Genomic DNA, 10,547 nt, shown 5'->3' with positions numbered 1-10,547 from the left:
GCTCATTAGGATTAGGTTTAGCCACGCACAGCCACTGGTCACTTATTTCAGCCCGTCCCTCCCCGGCCGGTGTGAGCTGAAATGCCGCCTCCAGCGACCGACAACGCACCGGATGGAGGAACTGTATTATAATCATCTTCTAATAAATCAGTATTTTAGTTGGTTTAGCATCTGTTCTATAAGGAGACCCTGGTTTCTGTATTTCCCCCGGAATGCCCTGTATACTATCTGATCACTCTCCCTCTCAGGGTTGGGCTACTTGGGCTACTTCAGGTGGGTACTTACAGAGCTCAATATACATTACACGGTTCCCAGGCGTCAGCTCGTCGCACTGACTATTCTTCACCTGTTACATTGGCCGGTGGCTATAATCAGTTTCCAGCTTATTTACAATGTGATCGTTCCACTACGTTGAATTACATATATTGTTTTTTACAGTATCTGCTCCACGCTTTACTATTATTTGCATGTCATGTAATACATAGATTTAACAGCATTTAATGTATGATAATTGCGAAAAAGACATTTCAGGGCTCAGTCAGAGAAATGATATCAGTGATTCCCCCCTTTTCATAGACTCCAATCCATGCTGGTCCGCACTCCCGGAATGCACAGGGGACTCCGGAATTTAGAGGCGATGTTCTGACTTCCAATAGTGCATCCCGTTACATCTGCTGGAATTCCCGCACCCCCTACACCTGGTATCCCGGAGGGCACCATTTAATAGCAGGTGAGTATGTGATCACTTCCTGTCTTGTAATTTACATATAGGGGATTATTCTGGTTGATTCGCAAGGCTGTAAATTTGCAGCGTTGTGATTACACCAAAGCCCGCCTTGTGAATGGTTGGCTGTGGCAGTAACATCCACAAAGTAACATCCATTCACAGGCCAGGGGGGAACGGCCACATCTTTTGATGGTTGCCGACCATTGAAGGATGTGGTGCGTGCATGCAAATAAAAGTGACTTTCAAGGCACTTACATATGTGGGCACACTGGGAAGGAAATGGGGGGGCAGCTGACATCCGGTGATATCAGCAGCTGCCCACCCCCCGCATCATGGCCTCATTAGCATGAGAACGCCCTGAGTTCTTATAGGAACGTCCATGAAACACTCCCATATGCTAATGGGGCCACCCCCGCCCGCTGTCCTGGTTGCGTATGCACAGTGCCACCACCGTTCCCTGCGTGGCAACCAGAATAAGGGCCATAATGAGTTTTACATTCACATTTGCTGGAATGTAAGTAGAGATTTGTCCATAGGAGTTTTGTAGACACTACCATTTACATACTGAACAAATGACATCTGCATAGAAAATGGGGTCTACAGACCATATATAAGGTGTGCCCAAATGAAAAGGGAGACTACGGTTGTATGTAAACAATATTTTAATCAAAGAATATTTAATTACAGTTCATGTGTAACATTACAACTACACATAATTGACATTGATGCAATGATCCAGCGCGTAACAAGGGAGTGGATGGATTCAGTGTAGAAACTCCTTGGTTGCTGATGAATCCAGGTTTCCACGGTCTCCTGCACCTCCTTGTCACAGGTGAACCGTTCACCTTTAAGTGTTTGTTTTTTAAGTGGCCAAAGATATTAGAGTCACATGGGGAGATAACTTCACCATGCAGTGTAAATGTATATTTATAGAGAATATAACATCAGTTCTGGCCTCCATCCGCCCCAAGTTGCCAGCCTTTGATGTTATATTTTATATAAATTCAGCTTGGGTCACATATGATAAGTTGTTCACAGCAGCTGATCATGTGGGATCCTCAAGCAATGCAAATGCAGGAGGATGTGCTTACCACCCCCTGCTGGCATTTGTGATCATATCAAACTGCGATGCAATGGCAGTGTAGCGGGTCATTGCGACCATTGGTCGGGGTGTTCCTATACGACTACAGCTTAAGTAAGTCTCATCTTACTCAGTCTTGCAGTCGCAGGCTGGCTTGCGAGGTGAAGAAAACTTCACCTTGCAGCGTAAGTGTATATTTATATAAAATATAACATCAGTTCTGGCCTCCATCCGCCCCAAGTTGCCAGCCAATCACTCACCTTTGATGTTATATTTTATATAAATTTAGCTGAGCTTCCGGTACGGGGCGGAGAAAGGGCACCATGACGGCGGAGGGGAGGACGGATGGCGGCACGGTGACTACTCCCCCCCCACCCCGGCCGGGGCGGGCGCACTGCAACGGCAGGAGATGCACGGAGATGCGGCACTGGATGACGCCACACTGGACCAGGCCGCAGCCAGCGGCGCACAGCTCAGCCCCCGGGTACGGCACCATAGGCTCAGGACCCGGCCACAGGCACGGTTCCCGGCATGATGACCTCCGAGGCGATGGTGGCCCCCATCGGCACCTGGAGGCGGCTTCCGGCCAGGACAGGGAAAAGATCAGGCCCAAGCTGCTGTCCATCAGCAGATGCAGGAGTCCGCAGCGACCAGTGGCGCCTCATATGGCTGCCTAGGCGCTGTGCAGCTCGGCGGGTATGTGTTCCCTGTGTGATACTGTACTGTCCCGGCTTATATTGTTACATACCTGGCTGCTGCAACGACCAGTGGTGCCGCTGATGGCTGCCTAGGTGCTGTGCAGCTCGGCAGGTATGTGTTCCCTGTGTGAAAACTGTACTGTCCCTGCTTATTAGTGTTCACTCTAGCAGTTAGAGAGGGCAGGGCGCCGGGGGCGGACCGGGCCGCCAATGTCACAAGAGGGGCATGCCCGGTCCGCTGCCATCATCAAGGGGGGCGGGCCCAGCCACCGCCGTCACCAAAGGGGGCGGGCCCGGCCCCTCCGAAGTCGGTGTGCTGCTGAGGAAGCGCTGGGCATCGCCATCTACGGCGGCACTTTGCTTCCCCGTGAGGCTGTTTTAGCGGGGCGCTGCTAGAGCTAAAGCAGCCTAGCGGGAACACTACTTATATCGTTACCTACCTGGCTGCTGCAGAGACCAGTGGCGCCACTGATGGCTGCCTATGCGCTGTGCTGCTCGTCGGACATGTGGTCCCCGCATGTAATGTCTCAATGTAATGTATGTAATGCCCCCCCCCCCCCCTTATCCATGCTTGATGCTGCACTGTAAATCCCCAAAAAATTCCTAGTGTGCGCAAGCACACATGGCCAATAAAGTTAATTCTATTCTATTCTATTCTATTCTTGGGTCGCAAATGATAAGCAGCTTATCATGTGGGATCCTCAAGCAATGCAAATGCAGGAGGAGGTGCATACCACCCCTTGCCGGCATTTGTGATCAAAGCAAACTGCGATGCAATGGCAGTTTAGAGGGACATTGTGACCATCGGTTGCAGTGTCCCTCTATGGCTACAGCTTAAGTAATTCTCCCCTTACTCAGTCTTGCAGTCGCAGGCTGGTTTGCAAGGCGAAGGAACTTCACCTTGCAGCGTAAATGTATATTTATACAAAATATAAAATCAGTTCTGGCCTCCATCCGCTCCAAGTTGCCAGCCAATTCCTCGCCCTTGATTTTATATTTTATATAAATTCAGCTTGGGTCACATATGATAAGCTGCTCACAGCAGCTTATCACGTGGGATCCACAAGCAATGCAAATGCAGGAGGAGGTGCATACCACCCCCTGCCGACATTTGTGATCATATGAAACTGCGATGCAATGGCAGTTTACAAGGACACTGCGACCATCGGTCATGTTCACCCTCTATGACTACAGCCTAAGTAAGTCTCCTCTTACTCAGGCTTGCAGTCGCAGGCCGGCTTAATTTTTGGACTGCACTTGATGCGCGCGATGTATTGCACGTTATAGATAGAAAGTTAGAGCATGTGACATGTGTCCTGTGTGTTAAGGTACCAGGAGTACCTTACTGTGTGGAGAAGCCGATGGTCCATGGTCCCGGACTGCTACGACCGTACCGTTAGCACAAGCTGATCTACGTTCTTCCTAGGTCAGTGTCCTGTACACTCTCACGTGGTGACAGCCGCATGCAGCTGGCAGTCATAGCATTGCTGGGGAGCGATGATTTAGGCAGGCTGTCAGTACGTTTAAAGTGCAGACATGCAGCAAGTTGGTATCACAGATGTGCAGCAGGTTGGTGTCACAGATGAGGCAGGAATCCTTTGGAAACGCATTTTCCAGCGCTCAGGCCGGCTTTGTCAACCTGGCTAAAGTGCTCAGATTTTAAGAGGCTTTAGAGAGTTGATGTTCCGGTCTCTCGGTCTCCAGTACTTGATGGACAGACCAATCCTTGGGATGCGTTTCGCCGCACTCAGGGTTGCTTTTTACAGGACGCCTCCCCACTTAAGCACTGCAGACACCATTTTTTCCCCAGCATAGAGAACAGGTCTGAATCAGGCTCTCAGTTTGGATTGCATATGATAAGCTGCTTGCAATAGTTTATCATGTGCAATCCTTAAGCAATGCAAATGCAGGAGGAGGTGCATTCCACCCCCTGCCTCCATTTGCCATCGTATCAAACTGTGATTGCAGTTTAGAAGAACATCGGTACCATCGGTGGCTGTGACCCTTTGCGACTGCAGCCTGAGTAAAGGGGCATACACACGTAGAGATCTGTGCTAAGCAATTTTTCTAAGCAATTTTGCTAAGCAACTTTGCTGGTGTCGATCTCCCATGGGGAGCACATATACACGCAGAGATTTGTGCTAAGCAATAATAGTGGGTGGATATTACCAGAGGGGAGGTTTTCTTTTTTTTTTTCTCATATTTTACTGATGTCGTATGCATAAGTATTTTTTCAATACGAATTTGTATTTATCAGCCATTAAATACTAATTCGTATCAGCAGAAGCCTACATGGATCATTCAGATCCGTGCAAGTGTCAGTTTAAAAAATAAATATAAAAAAAAAAATGTCATCAAAGGGTGCGGGCCCAGCCGCCGCCGTCATCAAAGGGGCGGGCCTGGCCCCTCCGAAGTCGCTTCGCTGCCGGGTATCGCCGTCTGCGGCGGCGCTGGGCTTCCCCGTGAGGCTGTTTAAGTGGGGCACTGCTAGAGGTGCAGGGCGAATTTTGCCCTTTAAAAATGTGGTCCCCGCATATAATGTCTCAATGTAATGTATGTAATGCCTCCCCCCATTAGCCATGATTTATGCTGCACTGTAAATCCCCCAAAAATTCCTAGTGTGCGCAAGCACACATGGCCAATAAAGTTGATTCTATTCTATTCTTGGGTCGCAAATGATAAGCAGCTTATCATGTGGGATCCTCAAGCAATGCAAATGCAGGAGGAGGTGCATACCACCCCTTGCCGGCATTTGTGATCAAATCAAACTGCGATGCAATGGCAGTTTAGAGGGACATTGTGACCATCGGTTGCAGTGTCCCTCTATGGCTACAGCTTAAGTAATTCTCCCCTTACTCAGTCTTGCAGTCGCAGGCTGGCTTGCAAGGCGAAGGAACTTCACCTTGCAGCGTAAATGTATATTTATATAAAATATAAAATCAGTTCTGGCCTCCATCCGCCCCAAGTTGCCAGCCAATTCCTCGCCTTTGATTTTATATTTTATATAAATTCAGCTTGGGTCACATATGATAAGCTGCTCACATCAGCTTATCACGTGGGATCCTCAAGCAATGCAAATGCAGGAGGAGGTGCATACCACCCCCTGCCGGCATTTGTGATCATATCAAACTGCGATGCAATGGCAGTTTACAAGGACACTGCGACCATCGGTCACGTTCACCCTCTACGACTAAAGCCTAAGTAAGTCTCCTCTTACTCAGGCTTGCAGTCGCAGGCCGGCTTAATTTTTGGACTGCACTTGATGCGCGCGATGTATTGCACGTTATAGATAGAAAGTTAGAGCATGTGACATGTGTCCTGTGTGTTAAGGTACCAGGAGTACCTTACTGTGTGGAGAAGCCGATGGTCCATGGTCCCGGACTGCTACGACCGCACCGTTAGCACAAGCTGATCTACGTTCTTCCTAGGTCAGTGTCCTGTACACTCTCACGTGGTGACAGCCGCATGCAGCTGGCAGTCATAGCATTGCTGGGGAGCGATGATTTAGGCAGGCTGTCAGTACGTTTAAAGTGCAGACATGCAGCAAGTTGGTATCACAGATGTGCAGCAGGTTGGTGTCACAGATGAGGCGGGAATCCTTTGGAAACGCGTTTCGAGCGCTCAGGCCGGCTTTGTCAACCTGGCTAAAGTGCTCAGATTTTAAGAGGCTTTAGAGAGTCTATGTTCCGGTCTCTCGGTCTCCAGTACTTGATGGACAGACCAATCCTTGGGATGCGTTTCGCCGCACTCAGGGTTGCTTTTTACAGGACGCCTCCCCACTTAAGCGCTGCAGTCACCATTTGAGGGGGGAGATAGAGGGTGAGGGCAGAGACTCTGAGGGGGGAGTTATAGAGAGGGTGAGGGCAGAGACACTGAGGGGGGGAGTTAGAGAGAGGGTGGCAGAGATGCTGAGGGGGGGAGTTAGAGATTGGGTGAGGGCAGAGACACTGAGGGGGGAGTTAGAGAGTGGGGTGATGGCAGAGAGGCTGACGGGGGGTTAGAGAGAGCGTGAGGGCAGAGACGCTGAGGGGGGAGTTAGAGAGAGGGTGAGGGCAGAGACGCTGAGGGGTGAGTTAGAGAGTTAGTGAGGGCAGAGAGGCTGAGGGGGGAGTTAGAGAGAGGGTGAGGGCAGAGACGCTGAGGGGGAGTTAGTGAGGGCTGAGGGGGGAGTTAGAGAGAGGGTGAGCGCAGAGACGCTGAGGGTGGAGTTAGAGAGAGGGAGAGGTCAGAAACGCTGATTTGGGAGTTAGAGAGAGGGTGAGGGCAGAGACGCTGAAGGGGGAGTTAGAGAGTGGGTATGGGCAGAGAGGCTGAGGGGGAGTTAGAGTGAAGGTTAGGGCAGAGATGCTGAGGGGGAGTTAGAGAGAGGGTGAGGGCATTAACGCTGAGGGGGGAGATAGAGGGTGAGGGCAGAGACTCTGAGGGGGGGAGTTATAGAGAGGGTGAGGGCAGAGACACTGAGGGGGGGGAGTTAGAGAGAGGGTGAGGGCAGAGACGCTGAGGGGGGAGTTAGAGAGTTTAGTGCGGGCAGAGAGGCTGAGGGGGGAGTTAGAGAGAGAGGGTGAGGGCAGAGACACTGAGGGGGGAGTTTAGAGAGAGGGGGGAGTTAGAGAGTGGGTGAGGGCAGAGAGGCTGAGGGTGGAGTTAGAGAGAGAGGGTGAGGGCAGAGACGCTGAGGGGGGAGTTAGAGAGAGGGTGAGGGGGGAGTTAGAGAGAGAGGGTAAGGGCAGAGATGCTGAGGGGGGAGTTAGAGAGTTAGAGCTGAGGGGGAGTTAGAGAGAGGGTGAGGGCATTAACGCTGAGGGGGGAGATAGAGGGTGAGGGCAGAGACTCTGAGGGGGGAGTTAGTGAGAGAGGGTGAGGGCAGAGACACTGAGGGGGGGGAGTTAGAGAGAGGGTGAGGGCAGAGACGCTGAGGGGGGAGTTAGAGAGTGGGTGAGGGCAGAGACACTGAGGGGGGAGTTAGAGAGTGGGTGATGGCAGAGAGGCTGAGGGGGGGGGGTTAGAGAGAGGGTGAGGGCAGAGACGCTGAGGGGGGAGTTAGAGAGTTAGTGAGGGCAGAGAGGCTGAGGGGGGAGTTAGAGAGAGGGTGAGGGCAGAGACGCTGAGGGGGGAGTTAGAGAGACGGTGAGGGCAGAGATGCTGAGGGGGGAGTTAGAGAGTCAGGGCGGGATTCTCTAAGCTAAAAATGCGGTAAAAACCCTGTTATCGGGGTTTTTACCGCATTTTGGGATGCTGTAAGCATCCCCCCGCCGGGTTATCGCGGCGGGGGCATCGCCAGAAAAATCTGGCGATGCCCCATAGAAGCCAACGGGCTTCTATCGCAACTCTCCGCCGCCCCGCGCCGACCCCCCGCCGCCCCGCATCGCCCCCTCACCTGTGTCCGGGCAGCACAGCGCAGTGCTGCCCGGACCTGTGACCTCCTCCCTGCACTAATCCTCTTCCGGGTGCAGGGAGGAGGAGAGCCCGGCGCAGCAGCAGCAGCGCCGGGTGTGGGAGGGAGGGGAGAGCCGCCGGGACCTGCTGGGACCCGGCGACTCTCACCGCAAAGGACAGCTCTTAACGCAAGAGCTGTCCTTTGCCTTAATTATCGCATATGTTACAGCATATGCGATAATTAAATATGCGATGCGCGGCGAAGGGGGCGGAGATTCTTAGAGAATCTCCCCCTTAGTGAGGGCAGAGAGGCTGAGGGGGGAGTTAGAGAGAGAGGGTGAGGGCAGAGACAATGAGGGGGGAGTTAGAGAGAGGGGGGAGTTCGAGAGTGGGTGAGGGCAGAGAGGCTGAGGGGGGAGTTAGAGAGAGAGGGTGAGGGCAGAGGCGCTGAGGGGGGAGTTAGAGAGAGGGTGAGGGGGGAGTTAGAGAGAGAGGGTGAGGGCAGAGAAGCTAAGGGGGGAGTTTGAGAGTTAGTGAAGGCAGAGAGGCTGAGGGGGGAGTTAGAGAGAGGGTGAGGGCAGAGATGCTGAGGGGGGAGTTAGAGAGAGGGTGAGGGGGGAGTTAGAGAGAGAGGGTGAGGGCAGAGAAGCTGAGGGGGAGTTAGAGGAGTTAGTGAGGGCAGAGAGGCTGAGGGGGGAGTTAGAGAGAGGGTGAGGACAGAGAGGCTGAGGGGGAAGTTAGAGAGTTAGTGAGGGCTGAGGGGGGGAGTTAGAGAGAGGGTGAGGGCAGAGATGCTGAGGGGGGAGTTAGAGAGAGGGTGAGGGGGAGTTAGAGAGAGAGGGTGAGGGCAGAGAAGCTGAGGGGGGAGTTAGAGAGTTAGTGAGGGCAGAGAGGCTGAGGGGGGAGTTAGAGAGAGGGTGAGGGCAGAGACGCTGAGGGGGGAGTTAGAGAGAGGGTGAGGGCAGAGACGCTGTGGGGGGAGTTAGAGAGTGGGCAAGGGCAGAGAGGGTGAGGATAGAGATGCTGAGGGGGGAGTTGAGAGTGGGTGAGGGCAGAGAGGCTGAGGGGGGAGTTAGAGAGAGGGTGAGGGCAGAGAGGCTGAGGGGGGAGTTAGAGAGAGGGTGAGGGCAGAGACGCTGAGGGGGGAGTTAGAGAGTTAGTGAGGGCTGAGGGGGGGGGGGAGTTTGAGAGAGGGTGAGGGGCAGAGACGCTGAGGGGGGAGTTAGAGAGAGGGTGAGGGCAGAGGACGTTGTGGGGGGAGTTAGAGAGTGGGCAAGGGCAGAGAGGGTGAGGGCAGAGACGCTGAGGGGGGAGTTAGAGAGAGGGTGAGGGCAGAGACGCTGAGGGGGGGGAGTTAGAGAGTGGGTGAGGGCAGAGACACTGAGGGGGGAGTTAAAGAGTGGGTGATGGCAGAGAGGCTGAGGGGGGTGGGGGTTTAGAGAGAGGGTGAGGGCAGAGACGCTGAGGGGGAGTTAGAGAGAGGGTGAGGGCAGAGACGCTGAGGGGGAGTTAGAGAGTTAGTGAGGGCAGAGAGGCTGAGGGGGGAGTTAGAGAGAGAGGGTGAGGGAAGAGATGCTGAGGGGGGAGTTAGAGAGAGGGTGAGGGGGGAGTTAGAGAGAGGGTGAGGGGGGAGTTAGAGAGAGAGGGTGAGGGCAGAGAAGCTGAGGGGGGAGTTAGAGAGTTAGTGAGGGCAGAGAGGCTGAGGGGGGAGTTAGAGAGAGGGTGAGGACAGAGAGGCTGAGGGGGGAGTTAGAGAAAGGGTGAGGGCAGAGACGCTGAGGGGGGAGTTAGAGAGTTAGTGAGGGCTGAGGGGGGGAGTTAGAGAGAGGGTGAGGGCAGAGACGCTGAGGGGGGAGTTAGAGAGAGGGTGAGGGCAGAGACGCTGTGGGGGGAGTTAGAGAGTGGGCAAGGGCAGAGAGGGTGAGGGCAGAGATGCTGAGGGGGGAGTTAGAGAGCTAGTGAGGGCAGAGAGGCTGAGGGGGGAGTTAGAGAGAGAGTGAGGGCAGAGAGGCTGAGGGGGGAGTTAGAGAGGGTGAGGGCAGAGACGCTGAGGGGGGAGTTAGAGAGTTAGTGAGGGCTGAGGGGGGGGAGTTAGAGAGAGGGTGAGGGCAGAGACGCTGAGGGGGGAGTTAGAGAGAGGGTGAGGGCAGAGACGTTGTGGGGGGAGTTAGAGAGTGGGCAAGGGCAGAGAGGGTGAGGGCAGAGACGCTGAGGGGGGAGTTAGAGAGAGGGTGAGGGCAGAGACGCTGAGGGGGGGAGTTAGAGAGTGGGTGAGGGCAGAGACACTGAAGGGGGAGTTAAAGAGTGGGTGATGGCAGAGAGGCTGAGGGGGGGGGGTTTAGAGAGAGGGTGAGGGCAGAGACGCTGAGGGGGGAGTTAGAGAGAGGGTGAGGGCAGAGACGCTGAGGGGGGAGTTAGAGAGTTAGTGAGGGCAGAGAGGCTGAGGGGGGAGTTAGAGAGAGAGGGTGAGGGCAGAGACACTGAGGGCGGAGTTAGAGAGAGGGGGGAGTTAGAGAGTGGGTGAGGGCAGAGAGGCTGAGGCTGGAGTTAGAGAGAGAGGGTGAGGGCAGAGACGTTGAGGGGGGAGTTAGAGAGACAGTGATGGGGGAGTTAGATAGAGAGGTTGAGGGCAGAGATGCTGAGGGGGGAGTTAGAGAGTTAGAGC

General features: G+C 53.8%; 1 protein-coding gene across 1 annotated transcript in view; it reads left to right on the top strand.

Annotated features, from left to right (window-relative positions):
- Nucleotides 1–572: 572 nt before the first annotated feature.
- Nucleotides 573–10,547, top strand: part of POLA2 (DNA polymerase alpha 2, accessory subunit) — a 189,706-nt gene continuing 179,731 nt past the window's right edge. The window contains exon 1 of the mRNA XM_083164934.1: nt 573–730. The gene's annotated coding sequence lies outside the window, so the exon portion shown is untranslated. The remainder of the gene's footprint in view (nt 731–10,547) is intronic.

The sequence above is a fragment of the Crinia signifera genome, chromosome 11 (assembly GCF_055691185.1).
Source record: "Crinia signifera chromosome 11, ASM5569118v1, whole genome shotgun sequence".
NCBI lineage: Eukaryota > Metazoa > Chordata > Amphibia > Anura > Myobatrachidae > Crinia > Crinia signifera.
Note: the sequence above shows the minus strand (reverse complement) of the source record. Positions and strands in the feature narration are given on the sequence as shown.